General features: G+C 48.7%; 2 pseudogenes; both read right to left on the bottom strand.

Moving 5' to 3' along the window:
- LOC101734654 overlaps positions 1-12840 on the bottom strand; it is a 151358-nt pseudogene that overhangs the window by 65945 nt on the left and 72573 nt on the right.
- On the bottom strand, positions 1465-6159 carry LOC116411627 (annotated as a pseudogene).

The following is a 12840-nucleotide window of genomic DNA, read 5'->3' as shown; positions in this document are numbered from 1 at the left end:
GCTTGACTTCGGCTCGTTTTGACCATTCTTCATCTCACCCCTTGGCATCGACTTCGGACTCTGATTTCCGGCTTGACTTTGGTTTGTTTTTGGGACCTTCGCTTCAGCATCTGGTGCTTGCCATCGTGTACTCTCTGCACTCGGGTACTCACGGCACCTCTGCTATTCTGCAGCTAGTCATCGGACTACCGGGATACCTTACAATCTGCTTGCTGGCTGCAGTTTCAGCGTGTGTGTGATGATTTGTGGCTGGGTTATTACACAAGCATCCAGTATCATTCTATACCTCAACTGCTGCAAAACCACTACTCCCGGCCATCTCTCTGCTGGAGAGCTAGGCATGCTGGGGGTTGTAGTTTTGTCCTGTGTGGGTTGGAATGAATTCACCACCGTAGAACAAATTGAAATCCTTGTTGGACATCTGATTCCTGATTCTTGACAGCGCTGCCTTGGAGAATCCTTGAAATGGATCAGGCCACTTACTCCCAGCCCAGGCCTCCTGCTAACTCAACCCTTTTCTTACTATATTGTCTGCCGCTGAATTGGGGTCTGTGCTGATAGTGTGAGGGGAAAGGTATGGGCTGAGATATGCCGCTGTTGCTCTAATCCATCCTGTTCTTGCTGGCTGCAGTGCAGGGGCTCGGTAAGCACAATAATAACAGTTTGCTCTCTGTTCTGGATCAAAAGCTATGGCTATAACCTATGGTTCTGCAGAGCATGTGGGAAGAAAGGGGATATCAGTTATCAGAGCTAGATAAAGAGAGTAGGGTAAATGGGAGCAGCCATACGTTCTATCATTGCTGAAGTGCTCACACTGACGGTTGAAGGCCTCTTTGGGGTGCTGATATTCGTACTTCAACACCATTTGAAGGTCCATAGAGAACCCTACTAGCCCCATAAAGTTTGTCCCACCCTAGGCTTATACTCGTATATACGGTAACTATTTACAAAGCACATAGGCCTAATGTGTATTAATATTATTTCTTAATACAGAATTTGCCTTGCCACTTAAACCAAAAAAAAATGAACAAATTTTAGTGGCACATTTATTTCTTTTTACGCAGCTGCCGAGTGGGGGCTGCAGGAGCGGTAGCTGAACTCTCAGCACTATCCCTAGTAGTAGAGCGTGTTGGCTTCATTTTCTTTTGTGCTGTGGTTTCTAGCAATGAAATTTGTTCTTTCATAAGTGCATTTCGATCTGCCAACAATGCCACTTTTTCTTTTTCGAGTTTTAAACTCTCCTGGTGCAGGGTTAACGAAGCCGCCTCGTACGCAGCTCGTCGCGCCTGACTCTCCTGGTGCAGGCTTAGGGATCTGTGGAACCCATCTTTCTCAGGTTCCACTGTTTGGGGGGGCACATGAGCTGCACTGGTTTTGGCCATGGGTCGGATATGGTGTTCTGCAGGCTCCTCCTCTGAAAATAAGGCCCCATCATTGGCACATTCCCCAGACCGTCTCTCGCTAGCATCCCCACTGAACGTTGCTTCTTCCATTTTAGGATGGCATTGTGGGGAGTGGAGCAGACTAGAGGACCGTCCAGCAGAGTGTCTGTGGCCACCTTTTGTAAAAAAGAAAAATACATTATTTAATTTTTTTGTAATTATGTTCATGATGCCAGGCAAACTTCATGGACAATAACGTTTCTCATTTGTTCAGCAGAGTCTAAATTGGGTTCCGCCTTCATGTACCCCCCTAATAACAACAAACAGGAGAGAGCTGAGGGGAAATAGATATTATCTGTAAGAAAGTGTTACATCAAACAACCAAAAAGTTGTAGGGCTCCCAAATTTTGCACAAAAATGGTTTCTCCCCTGTGTGGATTCTTATGTGTTTAACCAAACTTGGTAACAAAGAGAATCTTTTCCCACATTCTGTACAGGTGAATGGTTTCTCCCCTGTGTGGATTCTTATGTGTTTAACCAAACTCGGTAACAAAGAGAATCTTTTCCCACATTCTGTACAGGTGAATGGTTTCTCCCCTGTGTGGATTCTTATGTGTGTAACCAAACTCGGTAACAAAGAGAATCTTTTCCCACATTCTGTACAGGTGAATGGTTTCTCTCCTGTGCGGATTCTTATGTGTTTAACCAAACTCGGTAACAAAGAGAATCTTTTCCCACATTCTGTACAGGTGAATGGTTTCTCCCCTGTGTGGATTCTTATGTGTTTAACCAAACTCGGTAACAAAGAGAATCTTTTCCCACATTCTGTACAGGTGAATGGTTTCTCCCCTGTGTGGATTCTTATGTGTGTAACCATTCTGTACAGCTGTATAGTTTCTCTCCAGTGTTGATTCTCCCGTGTGTCCCACAGAGGTGGGTGAGAAGATGGCTATTCCCAGAGAAGGTTTCCCCACACTTATAGCAGATAAAACCTGATCCATCAGAGCTTGTTAAGCAATCGCCATCTCTTGTGCCGGACTCCGAGTCAGTTTCTGGTTTGGGCAGTTCAGCAGAGTCTAAATTGGGTTCCGCCTTCATGTACCCCCCTAATAACAACAAACAGGAGAGAGCTGAGGGGGAATAGATACCCTCTGTAAGGAACTGTTATATCAAACATGCACAAAACTTTACATTAAGTAAATCTATTTAATTTTACTAATACATGCGTGTGTGTGTAAGTTATTGCTTAATCATTGATCCTGTATATCTGTATTAATATTTTTATTAATGTTAAGTAAGAATTATTAATGTTATTAAAACCCCCTCTTTATTATTGGAGTAATGAATTATACTGGGCAGAACCTCCTGCTGGGGTTTAACCCCTGCCGGAGGATGGGCAAAACTAGAAAAACTTCAGCGGACCCTTCTTTGAATGGTGGTACCATTAGCAATAGAATCAACTCCAGGTCATTATTAAACAAGTTAAAAAGCAAAGGGCAAAGAACAGATCCCTGCGGTACGCCACTGATTGGTCCAATTACAAAAAGGCTCCACTTGCCTGATTCTATGTAATCTATTCCTTCAGCCAGTTCTCTATCCAATTACAAATATTATGTTCCAGGCAAATATTCCTTAATTTAACCAGTAACCTTCTGTGTAGTAGAGTATTACACGCTTTAGCAAAATCTAAGTAGATCACATCCACTGCCATTCTAGAGTCTAGGTTCCTGCTCACCTCCTCACAGAAGCAAATTAAAATAGTCTGGTAAGATCTATAATGCATAAAACAATACTGGCACTAATTTAGAGTAAAGTGATCTGCAATGTATGTAGTTTTCCTCTCCCTTATTAACCCTCCAAATGCTTTCCTACCACTGATGTCAGACTAACAGGCCTGTAGTTTTCAAGATGAGAATGGGATCCCCTTCAAATAATGGCACCACATGAGCAATTCCCCAATCCCTTGGCACCATACCATACAAATACTGCTGGAAAATTATATAAAGAGGTATGGTAATCACAAAGCTAAGCCTGTTTATTACCCTGGGATAAATTCCCTCTGGTCTTGAACCTGTTTATTTTCAGATGTTTCCTACTTAATCCTGACTCACCCATCAATCAATAGTTATATTACTGCATTTGGGCCATCTGCTGATTCCTCAGTTGTGTAAACAGAAAAAAATAACAGTTTATGATCTCTGCTTTCTCCCTGCTCTCATCAACCAATTGGCCTCCTTTAGATACTGTCCCACCCCCTTTTGCTTCATTTTTATTTTATTTTAGTTTTAAATTTATTTTCCTTCTTGTTACAGTTGCCTTTTTATTTTCTAGTTTAACTTCTCTGACTACTTACCCCAACCAGATAGACGAGCTGCTGAGCATTTAATTGGGATCTGATGATCTTCAAACTCTTCTTTTATAAATACTGGCTACTTACCCCCATCAGTAAGTGGCGCTGCTGAGCTTTCCATTGGGGTCTGATGGTCCTCAGGGTCCGGTTCTTCTTTCTTTATCTGTAACATTTCTGGTTGTGGCTCTGGGGAACCTGCCAGTAAGTAATGGGCACTGTCATGTAAAGCTGGGAGTAAGGAATTATACTGGGAATTATGTCTGTAGGGCAGAACCTCCTGCTGGGGTTTAACCCTTCCTGTCCCCCCAGCAAAGCTGAGCTCTGTGTAACCAGATGGTCTGTGTCCTACAGAAACGTTACTCACCGGCCCCAGGAACGGGATCCATTTCCCTCTTTATTGTGGGCAGAGGCTCCTCAGTGTCCGGCTCTTCATTCTCCCATTTCCCCTCTAACATCTCATCCCCATCAATAAGTGGCGCTGCTGAGCTTTCCACTGGGTTCAGTTGAGCGTCTGGTTCTTCTTTTATTCTTATCTGTAATATTTCCACTTCCTCCTTTGGGAAATCTGCCAGTAAGGGAGAGACAGGGCCGTGTAAAGCTGGGAGTAAGGGAGAGACAGGGCCGTGTAAAGCTGGGAGTAAGGGAGAGACAGGGCCGTGTAAAGCTGGGAGTAAGGGAGAGACAGGGCCGTGTAAAGCTGGGAGTAAGGGAGAGACAGGGCCGTGTAAAGCTGGGAGTAAGGGAGAGACAGGGCCGTGTAAAGCTGGGAGTAAGGGAGAGACAGGGCCGTGTAAAGCTGGGAGTTAGGGGAGAGACAGGGCCGTGTAAAGCTGGGAGTAAGGGAGAGACAGGGCCGTGTAAAGCTGGGAGTAAGGGAGAGACAGGGCCGTGTAAAGCTGGGAGTAAGGGAGAGACAGGGCCGTGTAAAGCTGGGAGTTAGGGGAGAGACAGGGCCGTGTAAAGCTGGGAGTAAGGGAGAGACAGGGCCGCGTAAAGCTGGGAGTAAGGGAGAGACAGGGCCGTGTAAAGCTGGGAGTAAGGGAGAGACAGGGCCGTGTAAAACAGGGAGTAAGGGAGAGACAGGGCCGTGTAAAGCTGGGAGTAAGGAAGTGCCTTGGTGCCTTATTAATAGGGAAACGTTACTCACCGGCCCCAGGAACGGGATCCATTTCCCTCTTTATTGTGGGCAGAGGCTCCTCAGTGTCCGGCTCTTCATTCTCCCATTTCCCCTCTAACCTCCTTGGTTCCATCTCTGGAGAACCTGACAGCAAGGAACAGAAACCCACCATATAAAGCTGCCTGTGGGGCTGCGCTTGGGCCCCCCCTCTGATATTAGTGCAATAAATACATGTTGTACAGGGAGGGGTTTATCCAATCAGTAAACTGCCCCTCTCTATCAGCCCCTGCAGCGGGATTAACCCCCAGTCCCACAGCCGCCCCTCTCTATCAGCCCCTGCAGCGGGATTAACCCCCAGTCCCACAGCCGCCCCTCTCTATCGGCCCCTGCAGCGGGATTAACCCCCAGTCCCACAGCCGCCCCTCTCTATCAGCCCCTGCAGCGGGATTAACCCCCAGTCCCACAGCCGCCCCTCTCTATCGGCCCCTGCAGCGGGATTAACCCCCAGTCCCACAGCCGCCCCTCTCTATCAGCCCCTGCAGCGGGATTAACCCCCAGTCCCACAGCCGCCCCTCTCTATCGGCCCCTGCAGCGGGATTAACCCCCAGTCCCACAGCCGCCCCTCTCTATCAGCCCCTGCAGCGGGATTAACCCCCAGTCCCACAGCCGCCCCTCTCTATCGGCCCCTGCAGCGGGATTAACCCCCAGTCCCACAGCCGCCCCTCTCTATCGGCCCCTGCAGCGGGATTAACCCCCAGTCCCACAGCCGCCCCTCTCTATCAGCCCCTGCAGCGGGATTAACCCCCAGTCCCACAGCCGCCCCTCTCTATCGGCCCCTGCAGCGGGATTAACCCCCAGTCCCACAGTGCAGGGAGGAGGAGGAGGAGGAGGAGGGAAAATCACTTACCCAGCAGCCCAGGGACACAGAATAAGGCAGTTACAGGAAGGGTTCAGCCTTTCCCTCTATCCGGTCTGAAACTAGAGAGAAGCACAAAGATCTCTCGCCCCTCCCCCTGGGAAGGCAGCTCCGCCCTTTAGCCAATGAGCTGGTTCGGTTTCAGACCAATCAAACAATGGCTTCCCTCTCAGAGTTGTCCCTGCCCCAGAGAGGCGGCCATATTGCTGGTGGGCAGATGCAGATCAGGAGAGCTGGCAGTGCAGGAGCAGCCGCATGTGGGCACCAGAATAAAGGGAAATGGGATTACAGAGCTCAGTGGATCTGCCTGCAGAGTTTTACTGCTTTCTACTTGTTACTGAATAGAACTGACAGTGAGTGAGTGGCTGAGAGCAGTGCATGCTGGGTAGCTTCCTTTTTTCTCTTTTCTTTAGATGTCAGGGAGGATTTGGGGTGAGTGCTTATTTGTGCCCTGGGTACCCCTGGAACTATAGCGGGGTGACTGTTACCCCAATGTTTCTATATATCTGTAACCTTGTTATGGGCTAAGGGGGCCCAGCCTGAAGGCCAGTTAGGGGGGGATTTGGGGTGAGTGCTTATTTGTGCCCTGGGTACCCCTGGAACTATAGCGGGGTGACTGTTACCCCAATGTTTCTATATATCTGTAACCTTGTTATGGGCTAAGGGGGCCCAGCCTGAAGGCCAGTTAGGGGGGGATTTGGGGTGAGTGCTTATTTGTGCCCTGGGTACCCCTGGAACTATAGCAGGGTGACTGTTACCCCAATGTTTCTATATATCTGTAACCTTGTTATGGGCTAAGGGGGCCCAGCCTGAAGGCCAGTTAAGGGGGGATTTGGGGTGAGTGCTTATTTGTGCCCTGGGTACCCCTGGAACTATAGCGGGGTGACTGTTACCCCAATGTCTCTATATATCTGTAACCTTGTTATGGGCTAAGGGGCCCAGCCTGAAGGCCAGTTAGGGGGGGATTTGGGGTGAGTGCTTATTTGTGCCCTGGGTACCCCTGGAACTATAGCAGGGTGACTGTAACCCCAATGTTTCTATATATCTGTAACCTTGTTATGGGCTAAGGGGGCCCAGCCTGAAGGCCAGTTAGGGGGGGATTTGGGGTGAGTGCTTATTTGTGCCCTGGGTACCCCTGGAACTATAGCGGGGTGACTGTTACCCCAATGTTTCTATATATCTGTAACCTTGTTATGGGCTAAGGGGGCCCAGCCTGAAGGCCAGTTAGGGGGGGATTTGGGGTGAGTGCCTATTTGTGCCCTGGGTACCCCTGGAACTATAGCAGGGTGACTGTTACCCCAATGTTTCTATATATCTGTAACCTTGTTATGGGCTAAGGGGGCCCAGCCTGAAGGCCAGTTAGGGGGGGATTTGGGGTGAGTGCTTATTTGTGCCCGGGGTACCCCTGGAACTATAGCGGGGTGACTGTTACCCCAATGTTTCTATATATCTGTAACCTTGTTATGGGCTAAGGGGGCCCAGCCTGAAGGTAGTCTTGTTGATCTACCATACGCGCACCAAATATAGTATGAAACCTCGTTCATTGCGTGTATGGCCAGCTTTACGATGAACAATCATCCAGTATAAGAGCTGTGAGTGTGAGTATATGAGGTGAGTGTAAGAGGTGAGTATATGAGGTGAGTGTATGAGGTGAGTGTGAGTATATGAGGTGAGTGTGAGTATATGAGGTGAGTGTATGAGGTGAGTGTGAGTATATGAGGTGAGTGTATGAGGTGAGTGTGAGTATATGAGGTGAGTGTGAGTATATGAGGTGAGTATATGAGGTGAGTGTGAGTATATGAGGTGAGTGTGAGTGTATGAGGTGAGTGTGAGTATAAGCGCAGTACTGGGGTATATTGGGAGGGGCTGAAGGACGTTGGCCTTTCCCCCTAACTGTGTAACATATATCCCTTCCCTTCATGGCACATCCCTGTATGGGTACCAGCCCCCAGGGTCTCTAGATACTTCAGCGCCGGCAGATGAGGCGTAACCCCCCCATAAGGTTATATTCCCTTGCAGCCAGACAGTCACATGTTGGTGCTGGGCCCCTCCCCCAACACATAGCGGTGCCAGTAGAAACTCCATTCATTGGCTCCTTTGGGGCCTCACAGAGGGAGGGGCCGCTGTACAGATCTGCTCCTTGGTACCAACTTATTTCCCAGGGATAAAAACTACTTCTGAGCAAAAGTTCCCTCCCCCCGGAGCATAATCCCCCCCCCCCCCTAGGAATGGGGTAGGAACAAATGAAATATAGCTAATACACTTTCCAACGTTGCAGCAGAACTATAACCTTTCAAAAAAAGTCTCAATCCCATATGAATGCCATGGGTGCAAGCAATCTCCAGAAACTGCTCTACATACGGTACGGCCATACAATCAGTTGCAGAACATTGGGACTAACAGCCCAGACCTTTGCCCCCCCCTATACTATTGCCCCCTGTCACATGACTTCTGCACCTGGTGGGAAACCCCTCCTCTCCCTCCCTCCCACCACTGACCCCCAGCCTCTTATTTCCCCTCCCCCTTTACCTATTTGCCAATGATGAAAATAAACCAGACCAACTGCAGGGATAGTTTCCATGTTCCTTTATTTCATTCATTCTTTCCTGGAGTTAATGGTTAGAGGTTTATGTTTATTAGGGAAACTGAAGACACTTGAGGAATGACGTTCCAACTGTCCCATTTCCCTCAGCCCATTAGGGATATCAGGAACCGCTGCCATTTGGGTCACATCTCTGGCTCATTTGCCCCCAGCAATTCCCATTTTGCCCCAGTAGTAACTGTGTGAATCCCAGTATAATATTTGTGCTTCTCTGCCTGTACCCAGAAGCCCCTGCTGTGTATCAGCAATTGCACAGTGACTCCTCCCTCTGAGCGTCTTATCACTGTGGTGTCACACACTTTATTTCAGTGTGTGACACCCCAAGGGATTATAACCCCCGTCCCGCTTACCAAGTACACAATCCCCTTGGTGTGACTCTGTTTGGCACTGAGATATATTATATGATCAGCTCACTAACCTGAAACAATTGGGCAGCACCAGAATAGGCTATAAGCCTGAGAAACACGGCTCTGGCAGCAGCTGCCTCCCTGTATCTATGGGCTAAATATTTCTCCTGACTGTGCAGAGTAGGGGGTCACGTTTGCCCATCATAACTGAAACCATTTTCCCAATCCCCCGCATCTACTGGGTGTTTGTAAAGGGTGGTTTTAGAAGAATATCTTTTTCGTCAATCTGTACAGGTGAATGGTTTCTCCCAGTGTGAGTTCCTTTGTGCACATCGAGGTTATATTTTGCAGCAAAACTTTTCCCACATTCCGTACAGGTAAATGGTTTCTCTCCAGTGTGAACTCTATGGTGGCGTTTAAGGATGCTCTTTCCAGTAAAACATTTCCCACACTCTGTGCAGGTGAATAGTTTCTCTCCAGTGTGAATTCTTTCATGTACACGAAGGGTTTTCTTTTCAGTAAAACCCTTCCCACATTCTGTACAGGTGAACGGTTTCTCCCCAATGTGAACTATTTCATGTATGCAAGGGCTGCCGCTTTCTGTAAAACTTTTTCCATATCCTCTACAGGTGAATGGTTTCCCTTCCCTGTACATTTTCTGGTGCATTTTAAGTTTTTGTTTTATAGGAAAACATTTCCCACATTTTATACAGGTAAATGGTTTCTCTCCAGTGTGAACTTTTTGGTGGCATTTAAGGGCGTTCTTTGCAATAAAACATTTCCCACACTCTGTACAGGTGAATGGTTTCTCCCCTGTGTGAATCCTTTCGTGCACACGAAGGCTGCGGGTTACGGTGAAACTTTTCCCACATTCCCTGCAGGTGAATGGTTTCTCCCCTGTGTGAATTCTGTGATGTACACGAAGGCTGGACATTGCAGTAAAGCTTTTCCCACATTCCGTACAGGTGATTGGCTCCTTTCCCACGTGAATTGTTTCGTGAGTTCGTAGTTTTTTTGCTGAACAAAATCTCTTCCGTCTTTTTGCACCGTTAAATTGTTTCCGCTCTGAATGAAGTTTCTGGTGAGTGCGAAGGTTGCCCTTTCTATTAAATGTTTTCCCACATTCTGTACAGGTGAATGGTTTCTCCCCTGCATGGATTCTCTTGTGTGTAACCAAACTAGGGAATAAAGAGAATTTTTTCCCACAATCTGTACAGCTGAATAGTTTCTCTCCGGAGCTGATTCTCCCACAGAGGTGGGCGAGAAGATGACTATTGACGGTGAAGGTTTCCCCACACTTATAGCAGATAAAACCTGATCCATCAGAGCTTGTTAAGCAATCGCCATCTCTTGTGCCGGACTCCGAGTCAGTCTCTGGTTTGGGCAGTTCAGCAGAGTCTAAATTGGGTTCCGCCTTCATGTACCTCCCTAATAACAACAAACAAGTGAGAGATGTCACATGACTAGCTGAATGATCAATAAGCAGGCTAGGAGGAAAAGAATAGAGGTGGTCTAGAAGGTCTAGAAATCTGATGGGCAGCTCTGCCATAGATTGCTGTGGTACCTATAGGGGAACTCACACTGATACCTGCCCCCCTGGCACCAGCAGGGGTATAATTGGTATCAGTGCTGATGTTACTCACTCCCTGGCTACTTACCCCCATCAGTAAGTGGCGCTGCTGAGCTTTCCATTGGGGTCTGATGGTCCTCAGGGTCCGGTTCTTCTTTTTTTACCTTTAACATTTCTGGCTGTGGCTCTGGGGAAGCTGCCAGTAAGGGAGAGACAGGGCTGAATTCCCTCTGGTCTTGAACCCGTGGTTATTTTCACATGTATTGAACTTGGTCCTGACTCACCCATCAATCAATAGTTATATTACAACATTTGGGCCATTTGCTGGTTCCTTAGTTGTGTAGACAGACAAAAAAATAACAGTTTATGATCTCTGCTTTTTCCCTGCTCTCATCAACCAATTTGCCTCCTTTAGATACTGTGCCACCCCCTTATGCTTCACTTTTTTAAAAATAATTTTGCATTTATTTAACTCCTTGCTACAATGGCCGTTTTATTTTCTAGTTTAGTTTCTCTACTTACCCCAACCAGATAGAGGAGCTGCTGAGCTTTCATTTGGGTTCTGATGATCTTCAGACTTATCGGCCTCCTCTTTCTCTTTCTTTACCTGTAATATTTCTGGCTGTGGCTCTGGGGAACCTGCCAGTAAGGGAGAGACAGGGCCGTGTAAAGCTGGGAGTAAGGGAGAGACAGGGCCGTGTAAAGCTGGGAGTAAGGGAGAGACAGGGCCGTGTAAAGCTGGGAGTAAGGGAGAGACAGGGCCGTGTAAAGCTGGGAGTAAGGAAGAGACAGGACCGTGTAAAGCTGGGAGTAAGGGAGAGACAGGACCGTGTAAAGCTGGGAGTAAGGGAGAGACAGGGCGGTGTAAAGCTGGGAGTAAGGGAGAGACAGGGCGGTGTAAAGCTGGGAGTAAGGGAGAGACAGGGCCGTGTAAAGCTGGGAGTAAGGGAGAGACAGGACCGTGTAAAGCTGGGAGTAAGGGAGAGACAGGGCCGTGTAAAGCTGGGAGTAAGGGAGAGACAGGGCCGTGTAAAGCTGGGAGTAAGGGAGAGACAGGGCCGTGTAAAGCTGGGAGTAAGGGAGAGACAGGGCCGTGTAAAGCTGGGAGTAAGGGAGAGACAGGGCAGTGTAAAGCTATGATAACCTCAAAGAGCTGCCTACTGCGCTTGTCTGATTAATTTTATATGGAGCAGAGGCAGTGAGCATGCCCAGTAGGCACCTCTTAGAGGTCTCCATAGTGTAAAAGAGAAAGAAGAAGGGCTCAGAAACCTAGACAAGGAAGTCAGTAAAAGAGCTGCAGTTCAGCTGCCTGTAATAGAGAAACAGAATAAATCTACATGCAGGGAGAAAGGTAAGTTATACTGGGGCTGTACAGAGTCAATTAAGGGGATTTCAAAATGAAAGGCTTAGTTATCCTTTAGCACTAACTAAATACTGGCTACTTACCCCCATCAGTAAGTGGCGCTGCTGAGCTTTCCATTGGGGTCTGATGGTCCTCAGGGTCCGGTTCTTCTTTCTTTATCTGTAACATTTCTGGTTGTGGCTCTGGGGAACCTGCCAGTAAGTAATGGGCACTGTCATGTAAAGCTGGGAGTAAGGAATTATACTGGGAATTATGTCTGTAGGGCAGAACCTCCTGCTGGGGTTTAACCCTTCCTGTCCCCCCAGCAAAGCTGAGCTCTGTGTAACCAGATGGTCTGTGTCCTACAGAAACGTTACTCACCGGCCCCAGGAACGGGATCCATTTCCCTCTTTATTGTGGGCAGAGGCTCCTCAGTGTCCGGCTCTTCATTCTCCCATTTCCCCTCTAACCTCCTTGGTTCCATCTCTGGAGAACCTGACAGCAAGGAACAGAAACCCACCATATAAAGCTGCCTGTGGGGCTGCGCTTGGGCCCCCCCTCTGATATTAGTGCAATAAATACATGTTGTACAGGGAGGGGTTTATCCAATCAGTAAACTGCCCCTCTCTATCAGCCCCTGCAGCGGGATTAACCCCCAGTCCCACAGCCGCCCCTCTCTATCAGCCCCTGCAGCGGGATTAACCCCCAGTCCCACAGCCGCCCCTCTCTATCAGCCCCTGCAGCGGGATTAACCCCCAGTCCCACAGCCGCCCCTCTCTATCGGCCCCTGCAGCGGGATTAACCCCCAGTCCCACAGCCGCCCCTCTCTATCAGCCCCTGCAGCGGGATTAACCCCCAGTCCCACAGCCGCCCCTCTCTATCAGCCCCTGCAGCGGGATTAACCCCCAGTCCCACAGCCGCCCCTCTCTATCAGCCCCTGCAGCGGGATTAACCCCTAGTCCCACAGCCGCCCCTCTCTATCAGCCCCTGCAGCGGGATTAACCCCCAGTCCCACAGCCGCCCCTCTCTATCAGCCCCTGCAGCGGGATTAACCCCCAGTCCCACAGCCGCCCCTCTCTATCAGCCCCTGCAGCGGGATTAACCCCCAGTCCCACAGCCGCCCCTCTCTATCAGCCCCTGCAGCGGGATTAACCCCCAGTCCCACAGCCGCCCCTCTCTATCAGCCCCTGCAGCGGGATTAACCCCCAGTCCCA

This window comes from Xenopus tropicalis, chromosome 6 (genome assembly GCF_000004195.4).
Source record: "Xenopus tropicalis strain Nigerian chromosome 6, UCB_Xtro_10.0, whole genome shotgun sequence".
Taxonomy (NCBI): domain Eukaryota; kingdom Metazoa; phylum Chordata; class Amphibia; order Anura; family Pipidae; genus Xenopus; species Xenopus tropicalis.
Note: the sequence above shows the minus strand (reverse complement) of the source record. Positions and strands in the feature narration are given on the sequence as shown.